Consider the following 13,285-nt stretch of genomic DNA (forward strand, 5'->3'; position numbering starts at 1 on the left):
TTATAATATTTAAGCCTGCACTTTACGCAAGGGTGAAAAATATTCAACAGCCAACCTTCATGGTGAAATCCACAGTACTTCACTAAGTATGAATGAAAGCCGCAAGAGCAAGCTCAAATGCCAGAGTTCATCATGACATGCATGAAAGACAAAACAGCTCAAAAAGAGCTAACAAAAATCCAAGGTGGAGGCTGAAAATGCCACCTCAACCCTGAAAACGTCTCAGAGAAGAACGGAATCCAAGGTGGAGGCTAAAAATGCCACCTCAACCATGAAAAAGTCTCAGAGAAGAACGGAGATCCTCTCCAAACTCTGAAAAAGGTATCTCTCTTGATTGTAGTTGCTTTGGAAAAGGTATCTCTCCTGGCTGTACAGGTGAACCTGTGAACCCTCCATCGCCTCCATACATCTGGCCTTCCAAATATGCAAAGCTGCAATGCTAGCTAGAATCTCCCAAGATGTGTCTACCGAGGCATGAGCAGCTCTGAAAGGAGTGAAAGGAACATCTTGGAGAGAGCATGACTCCACGGAGTGTCGTCGTATAATGAAGGATGAGTCTAAGTCCTATCCCTCGAAAAACACGTGAGGTCCAGTAAAAGATAACCATGCCACTAATCCCCAAGTCATGAAGAGGGGTGCTCTATGAAATATGCAAAGAATCCTGGCAACACCCTTCCAGATCGTCCTCGCCTCTTTTGCACTCCCAAAGGCAATGTTGAACTGACTCGACTGCTGCATGACATCGAGGAGAAGTAGGGTCAACCCCAAACCTGGATCTCCATAGGTTCACTGCAATCCCTCCATGAATATAAAACCAAAAGAAGAGAGTGATCTCTCTATTTCTGAGGGATTTCCAGAGCCTCCTCCAAAAGTTTTTCTGCACCTCTGCAGAAATATGAAAACTATCCCAATGAGGAGCTCTGGAGGGCCTCCAACCTCTACTACTAAGCTGAAATCTCCTAGCATTTCTAATTGTGTAGAGAAAGAAGGGGATGTTGTTCTCTCGATGCCCTTCATCAATCCATTCCCACTCCCCTGGGTCCCATTGCAAGAACCTGATGGGAGAACCACCATATAACCAGAGGCTCCAAGACCCAAGTGCCAGGAGAGCGGGGTCAGGATGATCAAGATACCACTGTGAATCAGTGCCCCATTCCATGTACCCTGCAATCCTAACAGGCTGGAAGGCAACCTCCAAAAGAATATTATCTGAAAATCTGAGAAGTTGCCTCCCGACTAATATCAAAGAAAAGGGTCTCCTCGTGTGCATCCAGCAAGGCAATGACCTGTAAAGGAACACCCGTCCCCGAAAAGGCTCCCAGCCAAGTGGACTCTGTGATCGGTAAGTCATATGTATCTATCCACTCTGCTGGTATGGCTGCCTCTATCAGCTGCATCCTGACTGCACTCCCTCTAAGGTGGCCAACTGATAAGAGTCTCTGATCTTCTGGAAACTGTCTAAAAGCCTTCCACGCACCTTCAATGGAAGCAGGTCCCCTCCCTCATCTAGACCACTGCAAATAATGTGACACACCCAATGATCTGCCATGCTCATCCAATATGGATTCATTCCACATAACCGGCTGCCTATCTATTTCTTCGTGAGAGGAGGGTGTAACTCTCCGAAGAGTATCTCTCAAGCTGCCCCAAGCTTTCAAAATGGAAGCCATGAGAGGGGGAGAGGGAGATCTAAGATGGGCTGAAGTCAAAATCCATATGGAGCTGTCCATCCAATCTCCCCCGTGAGAAGGTGTGCAAGACTGAATGCTTAGTAGGAAAAAGTCCTTCCAAGGCTCTTGTCCACTCCCTCTAAGGTGGCCAACTGATAAGAGTCTCTGATCTTCTGAAAGCTGTCTAAAAGCCTTCCAGGCACCTTCAGTGGAAGCAGGCCCCCTCTCCCATCTAGACCACTGCAAATAATGTGAGACACCCAGTGATCTGCCATGCTCATCCAATATGGATTCATTCCACATAACAAGCTGCCTGTCTATTTCTTCGCAAGAGGAGGGTGTAACTCTCCGAAGAGTATCTCTCAAGCTGCCCCAAGCTTTTAGAATGGAAGCCATGAGAGGGGAAGAGGGAGATCTAAGATGAGCTGAAGTAAAAATCCATATGGAGCTGTCCATCCAATCTCCCCTGTGAGAAGGTGTGCAAGACTGAATGCTTGGTAGGAAAAAGTCCTTCCAAGGCTCTTGTCCACGTATCAAACCTCTCACTACAAATTTGCAGAGCAAGGCCATACACTGCAAATTCGGATCAATAATATTGAGACCTCCTTCCCCTGTGAGGAGAATGAGGGTCTCCCAAGCCACCCTGGCTACAACATCTGAGGTGCCATTCTGAGGTGCCATCTAACACACTCCAAAGAAAGTTCCTGACATGAGCTGAGATATACAACCTCTAGATCTGCACTAACAAGAGCAAATGAACCAGGCAGTAGCTAATAATCCCTGGTTCACAACCACTACTCTGGATGCAAGGTCGAGTCTTGCAGAACTCCAAAAATGAGTTTCCTCCTGATACTCTCCAACACGGAAGCAAATTGTTATGCTGTAGAGATGCCCACCCCAACCTAGCATCCTAAGTACCTGATGGAAACACCACTCTGAATCCAAGTGAATCCTATGTCAATCCCCAAGTCCGGAGTGTCCTCATCACTAATTCAAAAGCCATTGGATTTGTTCCAATTAATATGGGTCCCTGCTGCAGTGCAAAACAAATCCAAGGCTGTTCTGACAGAGGTGAGCATCTTCCCATCCACGCTCTCGTAAAAGGCATAAACCTCAAGCATGCTTTCAAGAATAGCTTTAAGAAAAACAAAAGATGAATTACTTACAAACACAATTGTCTTCCTTCCACTTTAAAGAGTCTTTCTCATGGCCAATTCTCTAGTAATTGCATCCATAACTACTTTTCCACATCGGCAAAATATGGACACAATCCTATTACTTACTACATTTGGGATATTTGCTCATATATCGTCCACTTATCTGACAACTCTCATATTAAATAGGATTCTCAAACAATCCAATTTTTTACAACATTGATTCTCATGTTGGTTCTTCTTCGACTTCACTTTTAGATTCATCATATATAATGGTGGGTACTTCTTCATTATCAATAAGTCCCGCCCATGTAGTTTTATACTCAATCTTTAAGATCATTGCCATATATACAACAAGATCATAATTACTTATGTATTTTTTTTGGCATGCATCCCCTCTTGTATATGATCCATACTCTAATTGCATTGATGCAACTATATGTCACAAAGTCATATCCAAAGCACATAAAACTAGTTGCCTTTGTGGTAGACAAAGCAATGCACTTCTGTGCGCAAGACATCCACGACCATGCACCACCTACAAAGGTGAACACATAACCAGAATTGGATCTCCTACTATCCACGTGCCCTGCATAGTCTGAATCTATGTACCCAAGTACACGCATCTCTCCTTTGCCAAAACAAATACACATCTCCTTAGTACCCTTCATGTACCTCATGATGCACTTAACTGCCTCCCAATGCCTCTTTTTTGGATTAGCCATGTACCGGCTAACAACTCCCACTGCAAATTCAATGTTCAATCTAGTAGTTATCATAACATAAATAAGAATCTCAACCACTGATAAATAAGGATCCTTGGCCATCATGGACCTCTCCTCAGCCCTATAATATCAACTTGAGCTCTAAGGTAGGAGCTCATAGATTCAGCCACAAATAAAAAGAGAAAGGGGTTAAAGGGCATCCCTGATGGACCGGCCTGGTAATCTGAAATCTGTCTCCCCTGACTCCACCAATGAGAACCTAATCACCAGTATAATTTGAAAAAAATGAGAGCAAAAATTTAGCTTCAACGAATCAATGGACTCTAGCAAAAAGTGGTGTTATCAATCCTGCAGCCACTTGCTCTCTAGTACCACAAGAGGTTCTTAACTCAAAAGATTCCTTGTTCACAATCCATTCCCAGCAACTAACGAAGCACACAAAACGAGGATTTTTTGTGTCTTGTGTTCTCCCCCAAAATCAGGACACTACACCTGCTCCTTTATGAGGCACCTCAGTGTCTTCAGATTTGCAAGCAGTACATGTTAATCTACACACAAAAATGTCATTATGTCCACATTCCTCGAGTACACTAAGGGCGTTAAATCTGAAAGACCTGCACCCACTTGCTCTCCAATACCACAAGGGGTTCCATTACTCAAAAGATTCCATCTTCCAAGCAGTTCGAGGAGTGCATGAAAGTTGGATCTTCAAGTTGCAAGCCCTCTCCGCAACTTCGAACATTCCACCTATTGCTTCATGAGGCACCTCAATTGTCTTCATATTTGCAAGTAGTATGTGTTCTTCTTCAATAAGAAGCATCATTATGTACATTTGTATAGTACACTACTCAATATTGCAAGCCCCCTCTCCACAATATTCTCCACTACGGAGTTATTCTAGCTAAAGCAATAATATATATATATATATATATATATATATGAGGCACCTCAATTGTCTTCATATTTGCAAGTAGTATGTGTCCTTCTTCAATAAGAAGCATCATTATGTACATTTGTATAGTACACTACTCAATATTGCAAGCCCCCTCTCCACAATATTCTCCACTACGGAGTTATTCTAGCTAAAGCAATAATATATATATATACACCTTTGTAAGACTAGAATAAGTCCAATCATATAAATTTAGAGTTTTTGTGTTGTTCTAAAGACTAAAATCTACAGAGAAAATCAAAGAGAAAATGAAAGAGAAGAAAAAAGAGGTAAACAAAAACTTTTATGAAAAACAAAAGAAAGACATACTTAGCAAGCAAAGCAACACTTATGTCGTCAATATATATATATATATATATATATATATATTTGAAAACTCACCTTGAGGTAAGGTCCTAGAACTCTAGGTGTTGTATCACTTAATCTAAAAGTTAAAATTGTAACTTTGGAAGTGTACTATTTTCAAAAGAACCACCACATCGACCAATGGCTCCCTTAAATGCACTATGTAGTTCTATATGGTATATCTCCTTTGCATCAATAAGATTTCACCAAAGCCCTTGCTTTTCAAAGCAGTACATTACTCTAGTGGTAGAGATGCTCAAAAGATTAAAAAAAGACATAACTAGATGGGATTATCAAGCATGTCATCTATGAACCAATGGAAGTTTGCAACGTGCACTGAATTGCAATAGTTGGAGAAAATAGTTCCTTGTTATGTTGGTGGTTGAGATCCATGGACTTACCGATGATGACAAGCTACACACCTTCATATTCAATATAATTATCACCTTTTAAACCAATGTCTTAAAAGCCAAGCTGCTCAATACCTAGGTGTCTTTTCAAACGAGATGTCACTCAAGAATTGGGCCGAGAGAGAAAGATTGGAAGTGATGGAAGGCAACTGAGCTGAGCCATAACATATCCCGAATGCCAATGAAATGCAATACAATAGGGGCCGTGTCATATGCAACCCGCAACCGGATGCAACATGAATATTGGGTGACATGATATGTATCCTACAATGTCATGGAGATTGTTCACAATTGATGACCAATGAAGCAAAAAAGTAGGGCCACTCATGCTGCTAGTAGTTCTTAGCCAAGCTCTAATAGTAGTTGTAGTAGCCACACTACACATTTCATCATTCTCAAAACAACAATCCATGAAATTACTCATGTCTCTTAAGAGCACAGACCCAAACAAAGTAGAGATCAATCATCTTTATTTTCATTACCAATGGAGTTGTGAGGTAAAAATTATGAGATTGGATTGTTATATATAGAAAACCTTTAGGCATATCTCCACCAAGGTGGCCACCTGAGAACATAAACTTGGCTAAAAGGTTACCATTATTAGGCCACTGTGCATTCTTACAATGTCTATGCCATTTCATACACTTTGATGTCCTCAACTTGCCACTTGAGGGTGGATTAGCGTTCTCTTCATATGGAATGCCAAGATGACGCTCTGGTATGCTATTGTGGAACGCTTGGAGAATGTTTTGTTTACGGAACCACAAGGGAACATACCAAAGACCTTCCAAAATGCCTATGAAACGTTCCATAAGCCGCTCCTTAACTCTAATCTCTAAAGTTGTCGTAGAAGTGTCTAGAGTGTAGACAAGTGTGTGGACTCTAGACTCTAATGTGACATAGGAAATGTTACAATTGACTATTATAATTCCTAAAATGAAATTTTTGTACATGTTTCTTCATAATGGTGCATTTAAAGAAAACAACAGAGGGCAGCTATATCTGACAGGGAGCTGCTCCCCCCAACGAGCTGCCTTCCTGTGCTGCTCCCCTCCCTCTCCTCAGCCGTACGGCCTTCCCTCTCCTCTCGACTCAGCTCCTCCCCTCTACTAGCCCTCTCATCTCCCTCCCATACCCCTTCAGCCTCTCCTCTCAGCCCCACTGCCCTCCTCTCACCTCTGCGCCTACCCCCTCCTCTCCGCCCTCACTGCCTAGCCCCTCCACCTACCCCCCCCTAGCCTCTCCGCCCTCTCTCCCTAGCCCTCCCTCCCTCCCTCTCCACCCTCACTCCCTAGCCCCTCCGCCTACCCCCTTCCCTCTCCGCCTATCCCCTAGCCTCTCTGCCTTCACTCCCTAGCCCTCCCTCCTTCTCCGCCTACTCTCTACACCCCCTTCCCTCTCTACCCTACCCTCCTAGCTCCCTCTTCCTCTCGCTCTCTCGGCTGCCTTCTCCTCTCACCTCGCCCCCTGCTGCCCCCTCTCCTAGCCTCTCTCCCCCCCTCAGCATCCTTCATCCCCCTCTTTCCCCTTAGCCCTCACCCTCCCCTCCCTCAGCCCCCCCTACTCTTTCTTCATCCTCTTTCTATCCTCCTTCCTCCTCATCCTAGCCTCTCCTAGCAGCATTTTTTTGGTCGCACGGAGCTTTTATGTGTTCGAGTCAGCCTTCACACCTGGATTGACGATGGCCCAGCCTTCATCCAATCCTTGCCCGCTTCCATCAGCCGCGAAAACCATCACTTTCTCAAAAGACGAGTTGCAGCAACTCAAAAAAGATACGGAGCAGGAGAGCTCGACTTCACTCTTTGCCCCCATCCATGGGTCTCACCCTTCCAGGGACTGGATGCTTGCCGCTCAACCCGGAGACCTCGCAAAGCACCTCACAGATGTTCGTCTGCTTGGGCGAGGTTTCTTCCAGATTGTTTTTGACTCCTCAAAGGTAGCAGGTACAGTGCTTCAGGCTAGCCTGTTAGCACTGAGGTCCAGGAGAATTTTTTTTACCCCTTTTTCATTGGGGTTTGATCCTGTCGAGGAGGATAGCCGGACGACGTCACTCTTCATCAGATTTCCTGACCTTCCTTGGGTGTACCATCGACTTCTACATTCCACTGGAGCCGCCTTTGGGGTGGTTACTGAGATCCCCTCTCTCCTTGAGATGCCTTCTTCAACAGCAGAGGCAGTCAGGTCCGATGGGGTACCGTGTGTTAGGGTCATTGTCTCTGACTCTAACATCTCGGATCCTTCTTCAGACAGAGAGTCGAGATTGCAAGGAGACAGGATCAATGTAGGATTTGCAGAACCCTTAGGCACATTGCCAAAGATTGCCTAAGGAGAAAAAAAAGACCTAAAAGATCCATGGGTATGCCTCATAGCTTCACCCGACCTGGACCTTCCTCAAGGCTAGCTCCTACCACTTCACGCGCTGCTAGACCTTTGACTTCACAACCAGAACCGTCAAGCTCTCGTTCGGGTACTTCTACAGCACAAACAGGACAATCAGCACGTCTTGTTTCGGTCGTCTCCTATTGGGTGCCTGTCCACCTCAGGCTACCACTAATGGGGCCGCGGACCCGTCTCTTCAAGCAAGAGACATTCATGTCCTGGTTTCATGTGCAGATGAGACTGCTCCTGCCCCTTCACGTGTTCATGTGCACGAGCACTCACCTAGGGAGAACCTTTCGCCAAAGACCCATATCTTACTTGAGAGCAATGCCAAAGTCGTGGCCGAGGTCATGCATATTCATGCCAAGGTCATGTAGCACCATGCCAAGTTATTGTAGCACCCCTCTCCTTCTCTTGCACGGCTGTCTACACCTGACAAAGGTAAGGGGGTTATTGGTTCCACTCCTTCTGCAAGGCTCCTTCGCACTCCTACACCAGAGGTACTTCGCATGAATTCATTTTCAGTTTTGGCAGACTTGACTAAGTTTGAGGGAGAGGAGTTTGTATCCTCTACGCTCGGGGAGCACATCTTTTAGACATCCATGGACAGAGCTTCCCCCTCAATAGGTGTGGGTGTGCCACCCCTAGTTGACTTCCCTCCTCTTGATAGGAGGAACTTTTCGCAGGAGAGAGCTTTCTCCGCTACTAGGTCGGGTAGGATCTTCCAACCGGCCTCCTCCTCTCGCAGATGAGGATTGTCAGTTGGAACGTTCAAGGCCTCGGGGGTGTACCTCACCGCCGCAATAGGCAGCTGATTTGTAACCAACTTCATCCACGTGTTATTGGGAATCCCATGGACATTCTAATGATTCAAGAACACAAATTGGATGTCGGGGGTTGCTTGGGAGATTTGGAGAGTATGTTTGCAGCAAGAAATGATGCCAGAGTTTCCTTTCTAAAGAGAGAGCTTTCTCATACTCATATGGATGAGGGAGATTCTATGAATACTCACCTCACAAAGCTTCAAGATTTGAGGAAGCAACTGCTGAATATTAATGAAGTCATTCCGGATTCAGAGATTATTACCACCACTCTGAATTCTCTTCCTGAGTCCTATCTTGGTTTTCACATCTCGCTGAATTTGTCATTGAGGAGGGGCTGCAATCCTCTCTCTTTTCACGAGTTGGTAGGACTTCTGTTACAGGAAGAGCAGACACGAAGAAATATGGCAACACGGGCTGGTAAGCATGCCATGCTTTCTAAGTTCAAGCCCAAGGGAAAAGGGCAGCAAAATGAACATGCCAATCAGCCCGCACATCAGCATAAAGCTGATTCAAGACAACCCTCTTATAAGGCTAAGGGTGATGCAGATAAGCTGAAAAAGAAGGGCATTTGTCACTACTACAAGAAGCCAGGTCATTATATTGGTGAATGCAAAGAACGCATAGCTAAAGAAAAGAAAAGGGATTCAGGTACGGCTGTGTCACATGCAGCAGCTCCTCATTCACATGATGGGTGAGATGTTACAGCCAACTTTGTGGAAGAGCACTATGCCTTTCTGTTTTGCGCTTCAGATTTTTCAATGGGTAGTTCAGATACTACAGCCACTAATGATGATGATCCTTATGCTTTCTTGACTTGCAGTTATGATCCCTCAAAGGATGCATGCTCTCTCAGTGTCAATGAGACACTGAATACTTGGTATTTTGATAGTGGTGCTTCTAAGCACATCCCTTCTAAGAAGAGCCTTTTTGCATCTCTGCATCCACCACCTACTAAAAAGAAGGTGACTTGTGCAAATAATTATTCTTATTCAGTGTGTGGAGTGGGGGACATTATTCTCACATCCACTGATGGCACAGATTTCAGAATTTCAGATGTTCTCTATGTGCCACACATAAAGAAGAATTTGCTTTCAATGTCCTCTCTTAATAGAGGAGGATTTTAGGTTGTATTTGATGATGCTAAGTGTGCAGTCAAAGACAAACAGAATGACTATGCTTTCATGTTGACTGGCACTTTGTATCAGGGTCTTTTTCAGCTTGATATATACGAGAAAAGATATGATCTTGCATTATTAGTGAGCACTCCCACTGTTGCGATGCAAAATACGGAGCTATGGCATGCTAGGTATGGGCACATGAGCTATGGCAGCTTACTAACACTTCAGAAGCATGATATGATTGATGCATTGCCTCCTTTAGAGTCACCTCCTTCTCATGCATGTGAGGGTTGCATCCTTGGCAAGATGCATAGATTTCCTTTCAAGAAGGATGTTGGAGTGAAAGCTACACGCAAATTACAGCTTATTCACAGTGATGTCTACGATCCCATGAGGAGACTTGCATTTGGGGGTTATCTTTATTACCTTACAGTCATAGATGACTTCACTAACTACACTTGGGTCTATGGTCTCAAGGCAAAAATCAGAAGTGTTTATGCATTTCAAACACTTTGTGGCTATGATTGAGAATGAGACACGACTCAAGGTGCAAACACTTCCCACAGATAGAGGGGGGGAGTATATGTCTAATGAGTTTGAGGCATTTTTGAAGGAGAAAGGCATCACGCATCAACTTATAGTGAGGCTTTCATCTCAAAAAAATGGCAAAGCTGAGCGCAAGAATCGCACTCTCATGGAGATGGATAGATGCATGCTTACCAGTAAAAAGTTGCCTCACAGGTTTTGGCTTGAAGGCCTCATGTGTGAAAACTATGTTTTGAATCAAGCTCCCACAAAGGCTTTGAAGACAATCACTCCCTATGAGACATGGCATGGGAGAAAGCCTTCAGTGGATCACTTCAGAGTTTTTGGTTGTGTTACATATGCTCACGTGCCTATGGAGTTTCGACATAAGTCGTCAGATAAGGCACTTAAATCCATTTTTGTTGGGTATGATGCACAAAGCAAAGGCTATTGTCTCTACAATCCTGCTTCACGCAATTAGAGATGTTATATTCTCTGAAAATTCAGCACATATACATGCCAAAATTAATATTCCAGCTTCTTCAGATGATGTTTTTGAGGGGATGCTTCCTATAGCATTTGGTTCCCCAACTGACGTTCATGCTGAAAATCAGAATTTAAACCTCCTCTTGATCCACATGCCCCAATTCAGCCACAGGTTGATTTTCTACCTCCATAGGGTGTGGATGAAGTTGTCAAGCAAGAGATTCAAAAGATGCATGCAGCCAAAACAGTCCCGAATCGGTTGCTACAGACTCTCAGGGAGAGTAGGCTTTGAGGCCCCATTGCCTAGCAGGACTCGTAGTGTAGTAAGGCACGCAGGGGGGGCTCTTTCAGTTGAGACAGCTTATGCAGGGACTCTTCTTGATGAAGAGGAACCTGACTCTTTTGACGAAGCAAAGGATAATGTGCATGGGATGCGTGCCATGCACAATGAATTGCAGTCCATAGAGAAAAATCAGAGTTGCGATCTTGTGGATTTGCCACCAGGTAAGCATGCCATTGGTACCAAGTGGGTTTTCAAGGTGAAAAGGAAGCCAGATGGATCCATTGACAGGTACAAGGCAAGGCTGGTTGCCAAAGGCTATGCACAAAAGAAAGGCATAGAATATGAGGAGACTTTTGCTCCTACATCCCGGATGACCACCATACGGTCAATTATTGCCATGGCTGCAAATTTTGTTTGGAATATCCATCAGTTGGACATGTAAATGGATTTCCTTAATGAGGACTTGCACGAAGAGGTTTATGTCAAACAACCTCCTAGATTTGAACTTTCTGGCAATGCACTTCAGGTTTGCAGGCTTAACAAAGCTTTATATGGGCTGAAACAAGCCCCACGTGCATGGTATGCCAAGATAGATGCATTCCTGGCAAGAAAGGGATTCATAACAGTCCCACAGAAAGCACCCTCTACATCAAGAAGGATGGGGGGGATATTTTGGTCATCATTCTTTATGTAGATGACATGCTGCTCACAAAAGTCAAATGAGGATATAATTGCAGATTTTAAAGCTGAGTTGAAAGCTGAATTTGACATGACAGATTTGGGCATGTTAAATTTTTATTTGGGGATCCAATTTATACAAGACAAGCGTGGCATCGTTATGTCTCAATCCAAGTATGTGCAAAAACTCTTGGATAGGTTCAACATGCATGATTGTAAGCATATAGCCGCCCCCAAGGAGCCAGGGCTGAAGCTTTACTATGTATGATGCAGGTGAATCAGTGGATGTCACACTGTATAGCCAGGCTGTTGGATGCCTCATCTACTTGTGCAATACACGGCCCGATATTCAGTATGCAGTATCTCAGGTGAGCAGATATATGCACAGCCCAAAGACAACACATTGGCAGGCTGTAAAACGCATCTTCCGTTATTTGCAAGGCACAAAGTCTTATGGCTTGATGTTTCCCGGGGGGGTGACTTGTAGACGCATGCTTACAATGATTCAGATTGGGCTGGAGAAGACTATGATACTAGGCAGTCCACTAGTGATAATTCTTTCTTTTTGGGCAAAGCTTGCATTTTTTGGCTAAGCAAGAAGCAATCTACAGTGGCTACTTCCTCATGTGAAGCTGAGTACAGGGCAGCTTTCACAGCAACAGTTGAATGTGTTTGGCTGCGACACGTGAGAAGTTTGAGGCATTTCACTGTGCCCTAAACGTATCTCCTTTTGGTGATTCATCACTACCTTGTACACCACATTGGCACTGCAGGGGGGTGTTAGAATTATTATTATATTCTAGGCAGTGGCCAATGTAATGTAATAAGTGGGTTGGGAGCACTTTACACTCATAGAGGTTTTCTATCCTAACCACAATCTAATCCCTAACTACAGTTAGGGATTAGATAGGGTTTTGTCACTTAAACAAAACCCCTCATCTCTTTCTTGTACTTCTCTTCATTCAGTCCACCTTTTGAGTGACCTACGTTCAGCTCACTCTCTCTTGCTCACTCTTGCTCTCCATGTTTCTCACAGGTTGTGAGAATTTAGTGTCTCAGTGGAAACCAGTTATCTTGCTAGGTACCTTGTATAAAATCCTAGCTAAAGCTATCAACCTTCGTCTGCAGCCCTTTCTCCAAGATCTTATCCATGATACGCAAACGGGTTTTGTGCATGGCAAGACAATCTTTGATAACATCTTCTCATTTTGGGAGGCTTTGGATTGGGCCATGCATAATGGCAACAAGCTAGCCATTCTACTCTTGGACTTTGAGAAAGCTTATAACACAGTAGACTGGGGCTTTCTGGAGACACACTTACTTACTTTGGTTTCTCAAATGCATGGATAAGAGGGGTGTCAGCCCTCTACAAATCAGCCCATAGCCAGGTTCTTATTGATGGAGTTAGGGGGGGACAGGTTTGAGATTACCAGATCTGTCCGTCAAGGATGCCCCTTAGCCTCCTTTCTATTCCTTTTTGTGGCTGAGGCTATGAGCTATTACATTAGAGCTCAAGCTGGTATTGTAGCTCTCATGCTTCTTTTGAGGCAAAAGGATGAGCTCTTAGACAGTGAGTTGACAGATGATACAGCTTTTTTTTTGGATGCCTCTCCACAGACACTGACTTCATTCAAGACGGCATTGGATTTGTTTTGCATTGCGGCAGATGCACACATTAATTGGAACAAATCCAATGGCTTTTGGATCAGTGATGAGGACACTCCAGACTTAGATTC

The 13,285-nt window shown here is 44.2% G+C and overlaps 1 protein-coding gene across 1 annotated transcript in view; it reads right to left on the bottom strand.

Moving 5' to 3' along the window:
- Nucleotides 1–13,285, bottom strand: part of LOC147889712 (beta-galactosidase 9-like) — a 146,267-nt gene that overhangs the window by 62,555 nt on the left and 70,427 nt on the right. The gene's annotated exons all lie outside the window — the stretch shown is intronic.

This window comes from Dipteris shenzhenensis, chromosome 20, assembly GCF_047967505.1.
Source record: "Dipteris shenzhenensis isolate YYH24624 ecotype China chromosome 20, Dip_SZ_1.0, whole genome shotgun sequence".
Lineage (NCBI taxonomy): Eukaryota > Viridiplantae > Streptophyta > Polypodiopsida > Gleicheniales > Dipteridaceae > Dipteris > Dipteris shenzhenensis.